Source organism: Pelophylax lessonae, assembly GCF_965119305.1.
Source record: "Pelophylax lessonae genome assembly, chromosome: 4".
Lineage (NCBI taxonomy): Eukaryota > Metazoa > Chordata > Amphibia > Anura > Ranidae > Pelophylax > Pelophylax lessonae.
Window position 1 is genome coordinate 298465338 of NC_138771.1, and position 19501 is coordinate 298484838.

At 40.3% G+C, this 19501-nt stretch overlaps 1 protein-coding gene across 1 annotated transcript in view; it reads right to left on the bottom strand.

Annotated features, from left to right (window-relative positions):
* Positions 1–19501, bottom strand: part of ELK3 (ETS transcription factor ELK3) — a 75420-nt gene that overhangs the window by 15046 nt on the left and 40873 nt on the right. The window lies entirely within an intron of this gene.

The following is a 19501-nucleotide window of genomic DNA, read 5'->3' on the forward strand; positions in this document are numbered from 1 at the left end:
ATTTCTGTCCCAATACAGAATATTTTTTAACATGTATAATCAAGAATGTTCATGTACTTCATATGTAGCCATAATTTTGGGTTTCAGCAATATAAGCTGGTTTAGGCTGCAGAATAGTTTAAATACAGTGTAAAAGTGTCATCATTTTCCATCGGTAAGATACAACACTTACATCACACAAGCACTGATCAGAGAGGACAGATTCCATATGAAATAATGAGGGACCTCTTTACTGATATTACAGATAAGTACAAAGTCTTTTTTATTAAATGCCACAAGGTGGCAGAAACATCCAGCCGCATCCTATTATCCTCCCATTTTCTCATTATACTTTTGTAGAACTGATTTAGAGCTGCCAGAAAATATGAAAAAAAAATAGAAAAATGCAAGAAGATTTAACAGTTTGAAAAATATAAAATTTCCTGGAAGAGTCTGTTAAGTATGCTAACACAGACTAACTCTTCTTGAAGTTTCTCTTCCGTTTTAAAGGGAAATTCCAGTTCATACCATGATGTTTACAAAGACTTGCCAGAATGCCCTTGTTGTAATATATGTACTGAATATTTGAAGCTGGAAGGAGTTACACACCCAGGATCCATTTGTATTGCTGTCAGTAGTCTTCAAATTTTCTCCTAGAAATGAGATGTTCTATAGCTATGTCTTGATTTAAAAAAATAAATAAAAATACGCAATGGGGTATATCTGCTTTTAACTACATTAGGAATAGCAACTGTTTCCCATTTATGAGCCAGACTAGTTTCTGCTTTTCTATTCTATGCCTATTTTTTTAACTTTAGAATTGATAAAAGGTATTTTTAAGGGTGAAACAAGTTTTTTTTTTTTTATTGGCTTTATAAATAGCCTTTTATTTTATTTGTTTTGTTTTTTAAGGCAAAAAAAAGGAAACATTTAAAAAAATTACTTTACTCAGATATGCCAAGAAATTAAAAACACAACAAGGCAAGAGTGACTATAGTTACAAATATTATTCTGGCGACGCAAGCATAGCGAAATGCATTGTGGTCTCTGCTAAACCCGGAAGTAGCGAGTGGAGCATTGGAGCGCAGGCTGGGACGCACGCCGACCGCCGCACGCTAGTAGGGGGGGAAGGAGACTCAAGAGAGGATACTGCAGATCCTCGTAGAGGTTTTTTTCTGATACCCGCAGCAACCAATGCGAATTGCCCAGTGCCAGGAGGGCACAACTAAATGTAAGGAGCCAATCATTGTAATTACTATGCACCTATATTAAATCAACAGTATTACACTATTTTGGCTGTTTTATGTGTCTTTCTATATGTGGGCTTTACCCTCACCCGTATGAGTAATACACAAGGAAAAATAGGAGAAAGGAGCAGTATATTCTGTTTAAAGAAAGAGGAGTCGGTAAGGTCTGATCCACCTATATAAAGGGATCGCAGGCGTTGGGGGTCTTTGCGACCTGCTTCAATCTGGCAAAGAGTGTCACACCCCATCACCGGAGCACCCAAAATCCAAGCAATTAATATATTCAAGTTTTTTTTCCCTGCATGAATTGACTTGGACTATGAATTACCCATAAGCACTTTAAAAAAATAACTTAATGCACTGAAATAGTGGTCACAATATTTTTTTATTGTTTTATTTATTTATGGTACAATAATTTATGATATTTAACATATCCGTGGCTGCACATTTAAGCACTTTATTTTTGCACAAATTGTTGTACAGCACTTGCACTTTATATATTAATTATTTATATATATTGTATATGTATGCACCACTGACATTTGTACCTGGTTATGTGAATATTTAGTAAGTTTTAAATAAGATCACGCACTTTCAAATAATTTATATTTTACACCTAAGATTACCAGCGCCTTTTTACCATTTATCTACAAATATTATTCAGCTATGTGTTGCATATGTTCTGATGCCACAGATATGCTGCTGTTACACATTACATAACGCATATACAAAATAAAACTATTATTAGGTTATAAAAGTTTAGTCCAAGCATAATTATATTGTAAATGAAGTGTAAGAGTACTATAAAAATGTCTATGATAAGAGGGGGAAAGCAGTTATTTAGGGCTTAATTAGTATTTAACTAGGAACCCACAATTTTTTTTAACTTTTAAGCAGTTTGCTGCAGTTATAGTTGGGATCAAATCACCGAAAGCCTGTAACAGTTTTACAAAATCACACTTAATAGTGGCTACAACTGGCTGTGATTATTATTTATACAATACATGATTTATATAGCACCAAAAGTTAGCAAAATGCTTTATAAAATTAAGACTGTACAAGTTACAGTACAATTTAGGACAAGATGGTTGGGGAGGGGGCTTACTGTCTATAAAGGAGGTCCAAGTGATACAAAAGGTGTAATAACTGTAAGGGATAAGTTAAAGTTACAGTTCAGTTTTTAGGCAGAAGCAGGTCAGCAGGATAGGCTTCCCTAAAGAATTTGTCAAGGATCGCCTAATGGCAGAATAGAGTAGAAGGTAGCCAAAGACATTTGAGTAGGAAATTGCAGAGGATGTGAGCGGCTCTGAAGAAATCCTGAAGGTGAACATGGGAGAAGGTCTTGAACGAGGACGAGATTTGTGATGTAGCTTGGGGTAGAATTGGGGCATTGTACGTTAGTATTTTGAAATGCAGTAGTTGTGAGCAAGAGCCAGTGAAGGGATTGGCAGAGAGTGGTGGTGGACACTTAAGTGGTTGGTAAGGTGGATACGTTTGCCAGCAGCATTCCTGATGGACTGAAATGGGAATAATCTGTGTAAAGGGAAGCCACTGAAGAGAGAGTTGCAAGAGATAACAAAGGAGTAAAGTAGTGGCTTGGTGGTGTCATAGGTTAAGAAGAGGCAAATTTTGTCAAAATTTGCATAGTGATTGGATGTGGGGTCAAATGGAGAGATTACAGTCCACGATTACACCCAACACACTGGCTTGATGGGAGGGGCTGATAGGTATTCTATTGATCTCAATGGAAATGTCAGGGGAATAGGGACAGATTGGCCCCTATTTGGCAGTGAACTTCAGTCATCAAGTGGACAGCTGGTCCTGGTTGGGCACATACAGTGAAGGACAAATTGCAGACAAAGGACTTGATTGAGATCCACCAGGATGTTTATAAAAGGCCTTGGTAGCTAGAAAAGCAGACTCATTAAATATATTTATAGCTAACACCAAAGGCCTAAGTTGCAAGCAAGTGCTTATATGTGGAAGCAGCATGCTGCATCAAGACACCTTTATGTAGTGCAGTCAACAGCAGCAGTGATAAAATGCTTACTCAGTACTGTATGGCAGGAAGAGAGCATGGAGCTAACACTTGCCACTCCAAACAACATTAATCCCCTGTATAGTGGAAACTGGCAGTGATGCGGGAATTTAACCACTTAGTGCCCGCCCATCATCAAATGACGGCGTAGTGGTGCAGCGATCGTGACCCCGATCTTGGTAAAGAGCCAATGACATGGCTCTTTACCCATGTGATCGGCTGTGTCACATGTAAATGAGGAAGTGCCGTTTATCGGCTCTCCTCGCCTAACACTGTCAGTGTGTGGCGAGGAGAGCTGATCGGCGGCTTCTCCTCAAAGGGGAGTCTAGGACAGGTAATCAGGGCACTGATCATCAGTTCCCTGATTACAGAAAAGGGAAAAACAGTGCCAATCAGTGCCCATAGTGCTGCCAGTCAGTGCCCACCAGTGCCTGCTCATCTGTGCTGCCCATCAGTGCCGGCCGTCAGTACCGCCTCTCAGTGCCCATCAGTGCCACCTATTAGTGCGGCATATTAGTTCCTCCTCATCAGTGCCGCCTCATCAGCGCACATCAGTGAAGGAGAAAAATTATTTATTTATTTTCAAAATGTACTCACAGAAAATAAGAAAAACTTTTTTTTTCAAAATTTACTGTCTTTTTTTTCAGAAATAAAAAACCCAGCTGTGATTAAAAAATACCACCAAAAGAAAGCACTATTTGTGTGAAAAGAAATGATAAAAATTTCATAGGGGTACAGTGTAGCATGACCGTGCAATTGTCATTCAAATTGTGACAGTGCTGAAAGCTGAAAATTGGCCTGGGCAGGAAGTGGGTGAATGGAGGGTGGAAGAAATTACGCGCTTATGGACAAAGAAATGGGCTGCGGCCAACCTCAAAATATAGTCCAAGAACTATATCAATAAATGTGGGATGGGTGAGGTGAGATGGCGCTGCCTAGTTATATACAAGTGGTGTGAAAGGAAGTTAGTCCAATGGTCACAACCTAAAGTGCTAATGTGCTAGTTTGCATAATGGCCTGCAGTCCACAGTATAGGGCATGAGTGTATATAAGAATATAGAGCAAATTTAAAGAACACTCTCCCCAAAATTGTGCTCAAAGTGATATATGCAATAAATATTTAAGTAAATTGATAAACGAAAACTGTATACCCGTTTACTGCATAATCTATGTGAGTACCTGATTTTAAACTTGTTGAAATAAAGTATTTTAAAAGCAGTACATCACTATATTAGCACTTCTTCTTGCATACCATCACCGTTTGAGGAAGAGAGGCTCCACTACCCAAATGAATGAGATACCTTCCCCCCCCCCCCCCAAGAGTCCCACACATCAAAGTTGGTGGATAAGAGGATTTTATACCAAGGCTCATTACCCCTGTAGGGGTGCATATTTCTGGTGAGTGCGGGAGAAATTGGAGGGGTGCACTGGTTTTTCTCACCTACCACCCAGCACGTAGACCACCCGGAAGACCACCAACTGATTGAGATATTTTTGCTTCACTTTATAGCACGTTTAAAGACTGTTTGTCACCCTTTGGTGGATCATCACATTTTTTTCTTGGTGTTCTAGCACTATATGGACTACTTACTTTTTTATTGGATTACTATACTGCTGTAATTGTGTGATCACCATTATCATTTTAATCTTTTTGCATTGGCACACAGTCTTTTTGAACATTAATTTATTTATTTATTATATTTATGTTTTATGAGCACATTTTCAATCAGATTACATAAGGATTTTTAAATTTGTGAAACACCATCACTACCCTTTCACTGGCATACAGTTTTCGTTTATCAATTTACTTAAATATTTATTGCATATATCACTTTGAGCACATTTTTGGGGAGAGTGTTCTTTAAATTTGCTCTATATTCTTATATACACTCATGCCCTATACTGTGGACTGCACGCCATTATTCAAACTAGCACATTAGCACTTTAGGTTGTGACCATTGGACTAACTTCCTTTCACACCACTTGTATATTACTAGGCAGCGCCATCTCACCTCACCATCCCACAGGAAGTGGGTGAAAGTGCACTGTATTGAAGTGTTTAAAGGGGACAATTGTACAAAAAGAAAAAAACCTAACCAGATGGGACTTTACTGGTACCAGAAAAAGGAAAGATTGCACAATGTATATGTATAAAAAGTTATATTTTATTACAAAAAAATATAAAAGAACAATAGACAAGGGAACAATTGTATATAAGGTAGCTCCTGGTGCTCAGCTAGACTGGCCTACTCATGGAGAATGTACTTAGAGAGAGTGCAAGTGCTGAGGCAATGCCAGCAGCTCTGCACCTGGAAAGCACTTTTTGGCCTACTTGTTACCAGATTCTGGAAAGCATCCTACCCAGAACCCAGTGCCTGAAGGTCACTTCCAGTCTAGCCCCCCAATGTCCAGTCCAGCAGGATCTGGACATGGCACTTTAAAGGCTAGGCTGAGGAAGGCAGCACCAGATAGCTGCAAGTGGTGAGATCAGCTCTATCACTATGGTAGAGAAGAATCTTGATTGAAGAAAAAACTATGAATAAAATAGTGCTAGTTAAAGATTAGGCTCTTACATAGCAGCGTTGAAGAAAATATGTTCTTACTCCAGCAAATCTAAGGCATGCTGGCAGTAGGGATTACCCTGGGCTTGCTTACAATTTTTTTATTTGCCAATGTCCAATCTTCCTGTAGGTGAGAATATAACTGAAGGTGCAGGATTTTGTGTGTCCCTCAATGGACCGGAAAGAAAACTATTTTCTTGTCTAATCCTAACTCAAATTGTGAAAACAAATTCTACAGTTTAAGATTTGATTGACCCTTCATTTAAAATTGTAGTAAAGTCAAACTAGCTACAACTGCAGTAACTGCAGACAAGGATAAGTTTACCTTTTGTAACATATTAAAGATGCAGTGGCCCCCACAACCCCCCGTCAATACCCTTTTTTGACAGTGAGTTGGGGATCCTCTCCCCCTGCCTGCTGTCACATTCTTAAAAAAAAGGGCTTCGCCCGCCGGCCATGAAACTCATTTACAGTGTTCTTGGAATGTGAAAACTACAAGTACTGACAGCCTTTGCGACTGCCGGCTTGTAGTTCTTTATGTTGAGCACTCCCAGGTAATTCAGTGAGCTTCCTGTCAAAGTGTAACTGCCTCCACATATCAGTGGTACAGGCAGACAGATCCAAAAGACAGTCTGCAGGACCGTGGCATTAAACCCACGATTTGCTGATTGTGGGTGCAATACTTTACAGGCCCCTAACAAAAAAAAAAAATTTGTAAAGGTGAAGTTATTCTTTAAAAAAAATTAAATAACTCAAATAAAACGAATGATGACCATATAATTAATGACCTTGTGTATACATTAGCTTATGATGTACTATTAACTTGTAGTTATCAGTGGTTGACTGTTGGCTGTGAACCCACTGTGTGATAACAGGTTTAGTTTTAGTTCCTGTATTTCTGTACGTTACAGGCAGGAAACCGGAAAACAGACCACAGGAAATCTTTACGTTTGCTCCAGTCTGGAATCACAACCCTGCACTTCCTCCTGTCCCAGGCAATGCAGTTGTCTTTGATAAGTTGGGTGGGGGCTTGTGAACATCTGATTGAAATGAGAGCGAAAAACCCATTGTTTAATTATATACTGTACATTGAGGGGAATAACTAACACTGGATCTGGAGCAGCTGTGCATAGCAACCAATCACATTTTATCATTGTTTTCAAAGCTTAACTAAACAAGCTGAAGTTAGAAGCTGATTGGTTACTATGCACAACTGTTCCAGATTCTGTCTGCTTCAGTTTCACTAAATTTCCCCTATTGTATGCAAAGTTTACCACTTCAGCCCTGGAAGGTTTTACCCCCTTTCATGATCAGGCCATTTTGAATGATACAGCACTGCGTTACCTTTACTGACAATTGCACAGTAGTGCAACGCTCTACCCATATAAAATTGATGTCCTTTTTTTCCCCCCCACAAATAGAGCTTTCTTTTGGTGGTATTTGATCATCTGTGCAGTGTTTATTTTTTGTACTATAAACAAAAAAATACCGACAATTTTGAAACAAAACAATATTTTTTACTTTCTGCTATAAAACATATTCAATAAAAACATGTTAAAAATCTGTTTTTTTCATCAATTCAGGCCAATATGTATTCTAATACATGTCTTTGGTTAAAAAAAAAAATCCAAATAAGTGTATATTGATGGATTTTTACAAAAGTTATAGTGTTTACAAACTATGGGATAGATTTGTGGACTTTTTATTTATTTGTTTTACTAGTAATGGTGGTGATCAGCAACTTATAGCGGTGCTGCAACATTACGGCTGACAAATCTGACACTAAGTAATGCTTTTTGGGGACCATTGACACCAATATAGTGATTGGTGCTGAAAAAAATGCACTGTCACTGTACTAATGACACTGGCAGGGTAGTGGTTAACATCAGGGGCTATCAAAGGGTTAAATGTGTCCCTAGGGAGTGTTTTATAATTGTGTGGGGGGTGCTTCAACTGTGGGCAGACAGAGATCCGTGATCCTGCTTAGCTGAAACACAAGATCTCCATCTTTCCCTCTTTTTGGGGGCCAGTGACACCAATACAGTGAACAGTGCTGAAAAAAATGCACTGTTACTGTACTAATGACACTGGCAGGGGAGGGATAAATGTGTCCCTAGTGACTGTGTGGGGGCTGCTTCAACGGTGGTAAGACAGAGATATGTGTTCCTGCCTAGCAGAAACACAAGATATCCACCTTTCCCTCTGACGGAACGGCAATCTGCCTAGTTTACATAGGCAGAATGATTGCCGGACCCACTGATTGACCAGTGACGGCCGGTCCATTGGGGGCGCCGCCCCCCCTATCAATGTGTCCAGCCCCCTAATCTACATGCAGGGCTCCGGACGCATGGATTCCAATGGGTTTTTTTTTTTTTTAACGTGATTAGAGCCAGAGGCTCTAATGGGCTTCAAAAAAGGGTGGGGTGGATGGGGCTTTATGGTGTGCGGGCTTGTGTGATCCGGGGGTATGGTGTGGTCCGTCTGCCGCCCACGGCCCATGGAGCACCAGCCGCCACTGTGATTGATTAACTCCCACTGTGTCCAATTACAGCTGGAGCTGGTCGCCGACGGCGCGCATGCTTGCCCCAGACCCATTGCACGAATTGATATACCTGTATGTGATTTCGTGCAATACAGCCGCCACCCCACAGTACATGTATATGGGGCAGTCGGCAAGTGGTTAAACATCTTTTCATTGCAATTTAATAAAACAGCATTTTATTGGTAAGCACATATCACATCATTTGCTATGTAAAAAGTGCCCACAAGCCTGGGTAGTGGAGGTGCTGCTAAATATTCTAAAATTACAACAACATGTTTCCCCAAGGGCATTAATGCAGCAAAAAAAAATCAAAGAATGTACCAAAAGGTAAAATGAACAATTTTCATTGATACAAATTTTAACATCAAAAACACATTTGCTATGTAGACCAAATCTGGATGTCCTGGTTATTTAATTAAAGGTTTTAGATATCATCCGTCTGTTTATGCTATATATTTTTTTTATTTCTCTTTTTCTTCTTTAACTGTTTCTAATGTATATTAATGTTTAGAAAGGTTGTCATTAGTTTTCTCTGTAGAGTGAAATGTATTATCAACATTATTTATTATAATACGTTTTTTTTTTAAAAATCCAGATTACTCAGTCATTTGTAAATGACTTTGCGTTTCAGCAGTAATTGCATGTCTAAAGAACTGGAATACATAATAACAACAAAATAATGACGCTGATCTTTCCATATCCAGGCATTTTAATGTTTCCGCCCAGAGCATCCTCCGAGCTTGCTATTGTACTCGAGCTGTAAAAATGTTCTAAATCAGGACTTCCTCCTATTATGTTTCGGAGGCGTCTTGCTGGGAAAGCAAAACAAGGTAGGAATTCCTGCAGCACCACCCAGTGGAAAATATAAGAAAGGCCCCTAATGTACAGCCAAACCCTGACATCTAATATCACAGAATAGATATTCTTCTATCAACCAATAAGAAGGATAATCGAATTTAGAGAAAGATACACAGTACTGGATGCAAAGAAAATAGACTTCATCTATCAAAGTGTCAGAAGGAACAGTATGCAGCATTACACTGCCAACTATCAAACTTTCATTCTCATCCTGTTATTTCCAGTGCAGGTTCAAAGACCGCGCCCAAAGTGTATTTCCACTTTTGCAGTTAACCAGTTCGGCTCCAGAGCAATTTTTTGTATTTGTCGCATACAGGTAAAAAAAAATCTTAATGACTTAAACCCTCAGAATATTATATATTTTCTGAAAGCAGAGGCCCTGTAGAAAAAAAGGTGATAGTTGGAAAAAAAAATTTTCAGATTATATTTACGCAACTGTTTATTAAAGCGCAAATTTTCCAGGAAAAAATATAAGATTAATTTTAGTGCAAAACCACGCAAAAAATACGTCATATAATTTTTGGTTAAAATATAAATTGCATCGAGTAAATAGATACCACATATTCCATGTTTTAAAACTGCATGCGCCCGCGATATAGCCAAAAATGACGGTGCCCAAAAGTCATCATAGGTCATCAAAGCTCATCAATTTAAAGTTAACTAGGAGCTCTTGTGCTAGAATTATTGTTCTCACTCTGAAGTTTGTGGTGCTACCACGGTTTGTATACCCTGGGCTCGCGTTTGCGCAGGTTGCAGGGCCACAGGATTTTTGGCAATTTTTTTTTACTGATTTTAATATATTTTATTTTTTAAAAATGTTTTTCTTTTATTTTTTTATTTGATTGCGATCACAAGGGGTTAATAAACTCTTATATGATAGCATTGGGCAGGTGATAGATACTGTTTATGGAGATATTAGGGGTCGAATAGACCCCAATGTCTCCCCTGGTCTTTACACCATCTAACCAAGCACAGATCAGCATGGTTAGATGTGTCCCCGGTCTGTACTGACTAGGAAAGGGTGCATCTAAAACCAGAAGTGACATCGCTTCCAGTTTCAATGTTTGCATGTGAGATCGAGACATGGATTTGCCTTGATCTCACTGCAATCTCTCTTCACTAGCTGGCGGCTGTGTTCCCGGGCACCAGTAATACCAAGACCCGGGAACCACAGGGGGAGGCACCACGCTGCCAGCTCTGTAAAAGTGATCGCCAGCTGTGGAGCTGTTTTCAGTGTGTGGATTTGCCGGTTATTGGCTCTCCTCTCCTTATATGCAGTAAGCGTGAGGAGAGAAATGCTGATAACTGGCAAATCCTGATTGGACACAGCGGGTCACATGGTAAAGAGCCACTGTGATTGGCTTTTTATCCGGATCTGTGATCGGCTGTGTACCAAGGACACGGTGATCTCAGATCACTGTCGATGTGAAAAGAACGATCACGGGAGGATGTCGTATGACGTCCTCCCGACAATGTGCGACCTAGCTGTAGCCATCTTTGGGATTAAATAGTACTATTATTATCTGAATTTTGTATTATCCTCTAACACAGAAAAAACTGGATAACAGACAACAACCTAAAAGCTTCAATCCTTCCACATTCCACCCAAAACTAAAAAAAAAAAAAAAAAAAAAAAGGTTGTCATATCTTACATTTTAAATACAGACACTTTGAGTTTGGGAACTTGGTCAAAACCCTTCCTTGCCCCCTCTGCATTTATTGACCAGTGAGGCCATTCATCACACTCACTGACCAAAACTTATGGCACGGGAAGGGTTGGGACTAAGCACCTTGCATCTGGTTATGGGGCTTCTGGGTTGACTGTCAAAGTGCTCTCGAAAAAAAAAAAAAAAAGAACAAGTATAGACTATAGGTTTGCTTGAAATGCTGATAATAACACGTCAGGACAAAAAAACACAGCAGAAAAAAGCCAGCCACTTGGTGAGCTCCTCTTGTCACTCTTTATTGGCTACATAACGTAAGTACAGTATGTAGAATGCTAACGGGTTTCGTTTATTGCTGACTTCCCGAAAAAAATAAAAACCCCATAAGCAATGCACTTTATTACACGTACATCATTTATTTTTCTGTGGGCTAAAATTGCAAGAACTGGTGTCAGCCCTGCCCAGTTGTCTGCTAAACTACTGAATCCCCCATACTTCTCATCGCCACAGCATAAGGTCTGATTGTTCTATAGTACAAGATAACCACTGGGAAAGAAATTATTTCAATGGTATATTTAACAGACCAGACACAAATACGAGAAGTTGTTAAGGTTTACATACAAATTTTAAAGGTGGTTATGTTTTTTTTGGCCAAATTAAGAGCTGTTTATTGGGAAAAGGACATGCTTCACTCAAGGGTATGATTACCTTTCCTTTACTAACTGACATCTAACAAGTGAGCAGGTTCAGAGTCTCCATGTGACTTACGGAATATTTGTTGCAGGTTAGTGACTCACCAGGAGGATGAGCAAGGATGAGGTCTCCATAGGTTGTAATTGTAGTAACAAATCAGCAAGGAATGTACATTGAAACCTTCCTTATTTACTGATCAAGGTAAGATGTGTTCAGACTTTCATAGACTCTACAGCTGGTGCACATTAAAGCAAAAGTCACGCCAAAACTTTTTTCTTTTTTTTTTTTTCACATAACAGTATAGCAAAAATGACAGAACCTTGCTTAGGTTTTTTTTTTTTTGCTGACTGTTTCCGGATTGGGGTGATTTCTCCTTACTGCCAGGTGGCACCAGTCACTGACACGGGAAGTGAAGTGTAATCTAAATTCTAAAAAGGTGTGCATGCTGTCTGTTCCTGTTCGGGACCTTTCCTTAATTTCCTGTTCTTGGTGGCTCCAATCAGCTGAACAGGAAATAAGGGGATACCTTCTGACAATGGGAACAGACCATATGAAAAACACAGCAGAGTTTGCAGACATTGGTTAGCGATACAATACTGAAAGGCACCCAACAGCCCTTCGCTATGCTACAGCATACATCCTATTTGTTACCTTGTATAACAAAGAATGTATTTTCAATCTATCAGGTCTGGAAAATGTTAGAAGTCTGCTGTACAAGTAGTCCAAACCTGTGTGTAATCTAAATTCAAAAACAAAAATGTAATATATTTCAGCTTACTAGTACATAGATGCAGTGGCTTTCTAAACATTTGTTTTCGGCACTGATCGGCATTACTGTTAGGATGCACTGACAGGCATCACTGAGAGGCAATGATTAGCAGCACTGGTGGGCACTGTTGGGGCTGCACTCATCATCAAGATGTGAAACAAAAGGGGACAGCGCTCAATATTATCTGTGCAATTCAATACATAAAACCACACACAGTAATAATTGGTTATGGGTTACCCCAAGTGATTAAACATAAAGTGACTGTGCAGCTATAAATAAATAAATACAAGTAAAAATTATAGTCCTTAAAACTTGAAAGTGCAAGTGCAAATGTGCAGCAAACAAATCCAAGTGATTGCAGTTTTGGTGTTCAGAAAAATTGCATCCTTGCAAATGAGGGAGGAAAAGGAATCCGTCGCCAGGTGCCCCACTCTCTTACCAGATGACCCCTTGGGGTCTAGCATGGGTAAGTGGTAGCTTTCAAAAGAGGTCCCGGTATTCGGCCAGACTCTCGTCTCTCCGCTCTCTTAGCAAACTTGGGAATTTCTCCACTGTGTGAGAAGGGCTGGTGTGGGTTCCGCTAGGTACTTCACTCAAGCAATATACGATCAAGCCATAAGGAAACAGAGGAAGCTCATGGTGTAGTATGTATATACCATATTTTAATTAAAAATGTAGCCACTTACATTCAGGTTTACACGGAACAGCTTGCAGTAGCGCCGCAGCCGGTTTGCGTTCCGGCTGCGTTCCAAGGAACCGGAAATGACGTAGGGCGTAGCACGGGACCCAACGCGTTTCGTCATCAACGTATGACGTCATCAGGGATCACACTGATGATCAGTCTCCTGATTGTTAGTGCAGATGTCCCCTGTGTGGATTTGCCGGCTTTCAGCTCTATTCACGCGCTGTCAGCGTGAGAGAAGGATTGCCGATAACCAACAAATCCTGTTTACATTGTGATCAGCTGTGATTGTCCCTTCATTGTCACCTGGTGATCCATTAGAAACAAATGTCTTAGGACGGGTGTCAAACTGGCGGCTCTCCAGCTGTTGCGAACTACAAGTCCCATCATGCCTCTGCTTGTTGGAGTCATGCTACACTACACCTATGGAGGCGCAGTGGTGTAATTTCAGGCTGATCAGTCCTGATTTGTACTTCGGGCTAATATGGCGATATCTGCATGTTCAACCTGTGAACACAGACGAAGAAGAAGCTGGCCCCACATCCTCATTAAAGACTGGGGTGAATGAACAGGAAGCCACCAGAAGAAGCATGTCGACATCAAAGAACAAGAAAACTTTTCGAAGAAAATATTTAAAAAATTTGCTATTTGAATAGAAAAGTAGAAAAGATTTAGTTACACTATATTGAGTGTCTGATGCTTTGTATCTTCAGCCTGTAGGGTTCAGTTCAATTTAAAATTGACTTGTGAGGGCAGAAATAAGGAAGTTGCAACTACTGTCATGCAGTTAATGAAAAGACTTCTAAGTTAAAAAGGCTTGTTAAATCCCCCAGAGAACTCATGACAGTATTTTTGTTCCTGTTAAAAATCTGTGTTGTGGTTTAGAAAAAAATAAAATGTAGTCCTTCTTTCTGCCACCCCTGGCTGAAGCAGGTGGGTGTTCATATGGGGCTTCCTTTTTTTTTTTTTTTTGAACGGATGAGACTGAGCCCACATTGTCACGCAGTCATTAGCTAGGTAGGAGGAGATTATTACAGTGATAGGTGGCAGCTGGAACAGAGCACTGTCACTCACAAAAACACAAGCCAACAGCAAATGAGAGCAGCTACTGCATTAGTCTCTCTCGGACAAGTGTAGCATCCAGCTTGTGCTGTTGTTGGCTTGTGTTTTTATGAATGATAGTGCTCCTACTCATTAGCCATAAATGACAAAACAAGCAACCAGCTGCCACTGTAGTAATCTTCTCCGAACTAGCTGGCGATTGTGGGCTCAAACTTTTACCAGTACAAAGGGGAAGAGGAGATGGAGGGCTGCAGATGTTCCACCTAATAGAGTTCAAAGGAGACGGGGGCTGTGCGAGTTCGGTGTCTGTACTGCCCCCTTCTCTGTGCACTGTCAAAAGGCAGGGTCACCAATATAGCTGGGGTTCCTGTACCTTTAGAAAATTCAGGAGTTGCAGATCCCACTGGTTTTTCTTCACAGGCTAAACATGAAGCTGAACTAGAAGCCAACCGATAAATGTGCAGATGAAATATGGGAGCTGTTTTCCCTTGATGCGCTATGTCATCCGCAAAACCAGTTGCTTTTCTAAAAAAAAAAATAATAATTATAATCAGAAGGATAAGTTCCCCTGTGGAACATGGTACATGTTCCACCTGTATTTAGAGGGGAACCTGTAACATGTTCCAACTCCTGCCTCCTCCCCCCCCCCCCCCGTGTGGCAGCCCACAGCCGCTGTCAGAATTTAAAAACAGCGGAGCCCTATAAATAATGCACATTTTTTTTTACCTGCAAAATATTGTGCATTTATTAATTTTTTGTAAAAGATGAACTTTTTATTGAAAAAATTGATAATTTCCATCGCAAGCAATGGACAATATTGGAAAAGCAAACTAGCAGTGTACTAAAAAATATGTACAGTACGCTAATATATCAGCTATTATACTAAAGCGAGGACAAAACACAAGTACAGTAATGCAGTACCTATCACTCCCAGGACAGACCTTAGCTTTTAAAGAATCCTGCCAATAAGTCAAGTGGGCTAAGACTTGGCGTATCAAGCCATGAAACCCAAAGCGTCTCAAATTTGCCCCAGTATCCTCTATGTTGGTAAATACATTTTTCTATTCTAAGAGTATCTGCCATGTGTTAGCCATTCTGCATATGTGGGGAGGCCTGCAGATTTCCAGTGCACTGGAATAAGCTTATCTACTTGAAACAGAGCCCTATTAAATTGTGTCTCGGATGAGTATTTGCAATTGTAGACAATCTAGAAAACCCAATACACGTTGTTTAGGATCTAATTGGATTGACCCCTGGAACACCTTATTAAGGGTATGTAGGTTACCGGCCCAGTAAATACAGTCAGGTCCATAAATATTGGGACATCGACACAATTCTCATCTTTTTTTTGGCACTATACACCACCACAATGGATTTGAAATGAAAGACAAGATGTGCTTTAACTGCAGACTTTCAGCTTTAATTTGAGGGTATATACATCCAAATCAGGTGAACGGTGTAGGAATTACAACAGTTTGTATATGTGCCTCCCACTTTTTAAAGGGACCAAAAGTAATGGGACAGATTAACAATCATAAATCAAACTTTCACTTTTTAATACTTGGTTGCAAATCCTTTGCAGTCAATTACAGCCTGAAGTCTGGAACGCATAGACATCACCAGACGCTGGGTTTCATCCCTGGTGATGCTCTGCCAGGCCTCTACTGTAACTGTCTTCAGTTCCTGCTTGTTCTTGGGGCATTTTCCCTTCAGTTTTGTCTTCAGCAAGTGAAATGCATGCTCAATCGGATTCAGGTCAGGTGATTGACTTGGCCATTGCATAACATTCCACTTATTACCCTTAAAAAACTCTTTTGTTGCTTTGTTAGTATGCTTCGGGTCATTGTCCCGAGTTTATCAGAGTGGATAAACTGTAATTACCCAGTATTTAGCACACTATTATTATAGCACACTATTCTACCAAAGGAAATACCTAGACTTGCAGAGGAAGCAACACCATAGGCCCAGTTGGGTGTCATTGGTAGGCAGTTTGGAAGCCTGCCATTCCAGGCTATGGTCTTTCTGGTCTGAGCAAAAAACTGCCCATGAATGACATGTAAACTGAAATTCAAACACATCAAAATTTGCTTTGGTCAGGCAGAAACCGATAATGAATCATTAATACGTTTCTAATAAAAATTCTTACTTTATTTTATTGCACGTTAATTTAGATGTTGAGGTAGAAAATTCTAAATGGAAACAAATTCTTACACCTGCAAAGTAGTGACCTCAGTATTTTGGAAAAACAACTTCATCAGGTTTTATAGAGTGCTGGATTAAGTGGATTTTAGAAATACACAGTGTAGATGTGTGGATATCTTTTGTAAAATAGAAAAAAAGCCAAATAATATGAAGTGCAATTTATAGAAAGCATCTGGTATGCAGTGTGGACCAATGGGGATATCTGTATACCTTCTAGTGAGGCTACATATTTGCTATAATTTCTTATTTTTTTTAAAGAGCCAGACATTCTACTTCAATAGCCATTTGGTTTTAGTGTGGGTTAAAAACAACTTTTCTAAACTATCTACCTTCATACCCTCTTTGAATATGCTGCTGCAAAGCCCATTGAAATCCACATCTGCTGTTGCTTAATTTTTTTTTTTTTTTTTTTTTTTTTTACAAAGATAGCTACAGTAAATGCATTGTGAAATTATTTAATCTTTTTAAAATGGTTGAAAAGGTGAAATTTATATCACTCTGTAGAGAATGGCAGACATGTATTAAGCCCCATTCTTTCACAATTCTCCACTGTGAAATATAAAAAAATTATGAGAAAGAAAGTCTGTTGTAAAAAAAACAAAGTATTAGTTTAGGAAAGGAGGTGGGCCATCCAGAGGCAGCCTATAGAGAGCAAGCTAATATAGGATAAGATTGCATTTAGCAATTTCATTCTGGGTTTTTTTTCCTTTAATGCCCTACAGCAGGGGTCTCCAAATTTTTGAAACAAAAGGGCCAGTTTACTGTCCTTCAAACTTAAGGGGGTCAGAATATGGCCATTGGGAGTAGAAAAGGTCTCGCCATCAGTGAGCACCTTTGGTTCAGTGGGAGCTATTGAGTCCCATCATAGGGTGTCATTGGGAGGAATTTTGTCTTATCCTTTGTGTCATTGGGAGAAATTGTGCTCCATCGTTGGTGTCATTTGGAGGAATTGTGCCGATTCACTGGTGTCAATGGTGTGGGTGGAATTATGCCCCATTGTTGGTATCAGTGGATGAAAGCAAGCCGCATCTGTCCCGGGCCGCAGTTTGGAGGCCACTGCCCTACAGCAAAGTGCAATATACTGTAACACCGTATTGGAGAGCACATAAAAAATTCAAACACATTCTCTGATTATGCCAACACATCTATTAAATCATTCAAGGTTACTTCATACTAGTGCTTTTTGCCCCGAGAGTCCAATTAAACTCCAGAGAAAGTTTCTTTGGCTTTGTCACTAGCGCTTTGTAGTAGCAAGCCGGCGTTTATGTCAGCATCAGAGTACAGTGCAGTATAAATATCTTGCAACTTTTATTTCATTGCACAAAAAAAGAAATATAAGGTTGAATTCAGATAGCCTTATAATTCCAAATCGGGGAACAAAAAGTATCTAAATAATATGCTTACTGCTATATAAAGTAGGCTTTTCCCAGAATTATAACAATAATCTAGAACTAAATGATCAGGAATATAGAATACTGAGAGTTTAGTTATTTTCAAACAGACTTACTCGATCTGGGGCAAGGATTACATTTACAGAACTTTATTTAAATAGCCAGTCAATAAGACACAAAACAATCTTGCAATATCATTGGAGAATGTTAAAGCCCAACTCTGGGAAAACTAGAAGTCCTCTCTTTCAGTGGTGCTGTGCCCGCACTGCATGTGTTAATTGTTAGTTTCTGTCTAGAAGACAGGAAAAGTGCTTTTTCTTATCTGATCTGATCCTGCTCCCCGGCAGATGGCACCCCTTTACACTCTAGCAGTGGACTGTCCCCCGACATCCCCCTATCCTACATTGGTCTTGATGATGTCAGATGATCTTAGACCACCAGAGGCCAGACCACCAGAGGAAGATTAGTCTGCAGGAACTGGTTCAGCAGCACAGGGGAGCTTGTGGGAGCAGAGGATAATGCAAATAAAACTGTACCTGGTCCCCTAAACATAAAAGAGCAGTTAACCCTTGCATTGCAGGTGCAGCCCCACTACATGAAAGGGCTTAGTGTTCCTGGTGATCAGCTTTATGTTAGACTGGACTAGGCTCTTCTCCAGGGATGATGTAAGTCACAGGCACTAGCTCCAGGTCTATAAGCACAGCTTTACTACTCTATCATTAGCAGCCTGTTAGCTCATTGAAGAGTTCTCAATAGCAACTCAGCATAGGCAGCAGTGGGGGCGGAGTGGATGTGTACACTGATCACCCATAACATTAAGATCACTGACAGGTTAACTGAATAGCATTATCTCAATAAAATGGCATGTGAAAGTCAATTGGATATATTAGGCAGCAAGTAAACATGCTGTCCATGAATTTGATGTGTTGAAAGTGGGAAAAAATGGGCATTGCAGTTTGTTGTGTATAGGGCTTTGAAGCCGCAGACTGGTCAAAGCCCCCATGCTGACCCAAGTCCACCTACAATGGGCACGTGACCATCAGAACTGTACCACAGAGCACTGGAAGAAGGTGGTCTGAACTGATGAATCACATTGTCTTTTACATCATGCAGGGCCAGATTAACGTAGGGGCTATTGGAGCTGCAGCTCCAGGCCCTTACCTTTATATAGGCCCCAGGTTGGCCATATTCACTGTTACCGCTCTTCTGTCACTTGTAAACACAGAAGTCTGGCTTCTGTGCTCGCTTCCCCAGGCAGCTCCCTCAGAACCTCCCCACACAGCACGAAGGCCGGACAAGGAGGGACAGTTGCCGATGCATGGATGTGTTTATGGGCTTCAGAGACAGCATCCCATGTGGAATTAGGCATGCATGGCTGCACCCTTCCTCCTCTGGGTGCATGCCAAGGCACGGCCCTTAAGGCCCTTCAAAATCCTCAGCACCAAGCCCATGATGCTCTTAATCCGGCCCTGACATCATGTGGATGGCCAGGTGTAGGTGCACTCCTTCCCTAGGGAAGAGATGGCACTAGGATGCAAAATGGTAGGAAGGTAAACTGGCAGAGGCACTGTGACGCTTTGGGCAAAGTTCTGCTAGGATATCTTGGTCCTACCATGTGGATATTACCTTGACACTTACAATTGACCTAAATATTGTTGCTGACCAAGTACACCACTTCATGGAAACGGTGTTCCCTGTTGGCAGTAGCCTTTTTTAGCAGGATAATGCGCCCTGCCACACTGCAAAAATGGTTCAAGAACAGTATGAGAAACGGTATGAGTTTGAAGTGTTGACTTGGCATCCAAGTTCTGCA